A 3,410-nucleotide genomic window follows, 5' to 3' on the forward strand; every position below is an offset into this window, starting at 1 on the left:
TGATTTTTAGCCGGCTTTGGTGGCTTGGACATGACCTAGGACCTTAAGATTTTGCATGAAAGGAGGCCTAGCAGCCGCGTACCACGGTAAATGTGAAAAGTGTTCAAATATAATAAACACCTGAGAAATCCGTCCGTTTTCGTCATTTGTTATCGAATCGACTTAAAGCCAGATCGTCACATTGGCCGCTTTTCTCTCTGAGACGGTTACATTTATCGTCTGCAAAGCTACGTTGCGTGCTGCGGTATGCGGAGACACTAAAAGCACCATAGTAGAACACAGAAGAAGCTTCTAAGTTGAAGCAATTGCCAGTAAGAAGTAGTACAATTGAAGTTTTAGTTGTCGATTATTCACTTTTTAGCCGGCTTTGGTGGCTTGGACATGACCTAGGACCTTAAGATTTTGCATGAAAAGAGGACTAGCAGCCGCGTTGCAAGGGAGAATGTGAAAAGTGTTCATATGTAGTAAAAACCTGAGAAATCCGTCCGTTTTCGTCATTTGTTATCGAATCGACTTAAAGCCAGATAGTCACATTGGCCGCTTTTCTCTCTGAGACGGTTACATTTATCGTCTGCAAAGCTATGTCGCATGCTGCGGAATGCGGAAACACTAAAAGCACCATAGTAGAACACAGAAGAAGCTTCTAAGTTGATGCAATAACCAGTAATAAGCAGTACAATTCAAGTTTTGGTTATCGATTATTGATTTTTAGGAGGCTCTGGTGCCTTGGACATGAGGTGGAACATTAGGATTCTGCATGAAAAGAGGATTAGCAGCCGAGTTGCACGGGAAAATGTGAAAAGTGTTCATATGTAGTAAAAACCTGAAAAATCCGTCCATTTTCGTCATTTGTTATCGAATCGACTTAAAGCCAGATCGTCACATTGGCCGCTTTTCTCTCTGAGACGGTTACATTTATAGTCTGCAAAGATATGTCAGGTGCTGCGGTATGCGGAAACTCTAAAAGCACCATAGTAGAACACATAAGAAGCTTCTAAGATTAAGCAATAGCCAGTAAGAAGCAGTACAATTCAAGTTTTGGTTATCGATTATTGATTTTTAGCCGGCCTTGGTGCTTTTGACATTAGGTGGAACCTTAAGATTTTGCATGAAAGGAGGAATAGCAGCCGCGTTGCACGGGAGAATGTGCAATGTGTTCATATGTAGTAAAAACCTGAGAAATCCGTCCGTTTTCGTCATTTGTTATCAAATCGACTTAAAGCCAGATCGTCACATTGGCCGCTTTTATCTCTGAGACGGTTTCATTTATGGTCTGCAAAGCTATGTCGCGTGCTGCGGTATGCGGAGACACTAAAAGCACCATAGTAGAACACAGAAGAAGCTTCTAAGTTGAAGCAATAGCCAGTAAGAAGTAGTACAATTGAAGTTTTAGTTGTCAATTATTCACTTTTTTAGCCGGCTTTGGTGGCTTGGACATGACCTAGGACCTTAAGATTTTGCATGAAAGGAGGACTAGCAGCCCCGTTGCACGGGAGAATGTAAAAAGTGTTCATATGTAGTAAAAACCTGATAAATCCGTCCATTTTCGTCATTTGTTATCGAATCGACTAAAGCCAGATCGTCACGTTGGCCGCTTTTCTCTCTGAGACGGTTACATTTATCGTCTGCAAAGATATGTCGCGTGCTGCGGTACGCGGAAACAATAAAAGCATCATAGTAGAACACAGAAGAAACTTCTAAGTTGAAGCAATAGTCAGTAAGAAGCAGTAAAATTCTTGTTTAGTTTATCGATAATTGATTTTTAGCCGGCTTTGGTGTATTGGACATGAGGTGGAACCTTAAGATTTTGCATGAAAGGAGGACTGGCAGCCGCGTTGCACGGGAGAATGTGAAAAGTGTTCATATGTAGTAAAAACCTGAGAAATCCGTCCGTTTTCGTCATTTGTTATCGAATCGACTTAAAGCCAGATCGTCACATTGGCCGCTTTTCTCTCTGAGACGGTTACATTTATCGTCTGCAAAGCTATGTCGCGTGCTGCGGTATGCGGAGACACTACAAGCACCATAGTAGAACACAGAAGATGCTTCTAAGTTGACGTAATAGCCAGTAAGAAGTAGTACAATTCAAGTTTTAGTTGTCGATTATTCCCTTTTAAGCCGGCTTTGGTGGCTTGGACATGACCTAGGACCTTAAGATTTTGCCTGAAAGGAGGACTAGCAGCCGCGTTGCACGGGAGAATATGAAAAGTGTTCATATGTAGTAAAAAAATGAGAAATCCGTCCGTTTTCGTAATGTGTTATCGAATCGACTTAAAGCCAGATCGTCACATTGGCCGCTTTTCTCTCTGAGACGGTTACATTTATCGTCTGCAAAGCTATGTCGCGTGCTGCGGTATGCGGAGACACTAAAAGCACCATAGTAGAACACAAAAGAAGCTTCTAAGTTGAAGCAATAGCCAGTAAGAAGCTGTACAATTCAAGTTTTGTTTGTCGATTATTGATTTTTAGCCGGCCTTGGTGCTTTGGACATGAGGTGGAACCTTAAGATTTTGCATGAAAGGAGGACTAGCAGCCCCGTTTCACGGGAGAATGTGAAAAGTAAAAACCTAAGAAATCAGTCCGTTTTCGTTATTTGTTATCGAATCGACTTAAAGCCAGATCGTCACATTGGCCGCTTTTCTCTCTGAGAAGGTTACATTTATCGTCTGCAAAGCTATGTCGCGTGCTGCGGTATGCGGAAACACTAAAAGCACCGTAGTAGAACACTGAAGAAGCTTCTAAGTTGAAGTAATAGCCAGTAAGAAGTAGTACAATTCAAGTTTTAGTTGTCAAGTATTCACCTTTTAGTCGGCTTTGGTGGCTTGGATATGACCTAGGAACATAAGATTTTGCATGAAAGGAGGACTAGCAGCCGCGTTGCACGGGAGAATGTGAAAAGTGTTCATATATAGTAAACACCTGAGAAATCCGTCCGTTTTCGTCATTTGTTATCGAATCGACTTAAAGCCAGATCGTCACATTGGCCGCTTTTCTCTCTGAGACGGTTACATTTATCGTCTGCATAGCTATGTCTCGTGCTGCGGTATGCGGAGACACTAAAAGCACCATATTAGAACACAGATGAAGCTTTTAAGTTGACGCAATAGCCAGTAAGAAGCAGTACAATTCAAGTTTTTGTTATCGATTATTGATTTTAGGCGGCTTTGTTGCCTTGGACATGAGGTGGAACATTAAGATTTTGCATGAAAGGAGGACTAGCAGCCGCGTTGCACGGGAGAATGTGAAAAGTGTTCATATGTAGTAAAAACCTGAGAAATCCGTCTGTTTTCGCAATTTGTTATCGAATCGACTTAAAGCCAGTTCGTCACATTGGCCACTTTTCTCTCGGAGACGGTTACATTTATCGTCTGCAAAGCTATGTCGCGTGCTGCGGTATGCGGAGACACTAA

The sequence above is a fragment of the Schistocerca gregaria genome, unplaced genomic scaffold (assembly GCF_023897955.1).
Source record: "Schistocerca gregaria isolate iqSchGreg1 unplaced genomic scaffold, iqSchGreg1.2 ptg000265l, whole genome shotgun sequence".
NCBI lineage: Eukaryota > Metazoa > Arthropoda > Insecta > Orthoptera > Acrididae > Schistocerca > Schistocerca gregaria.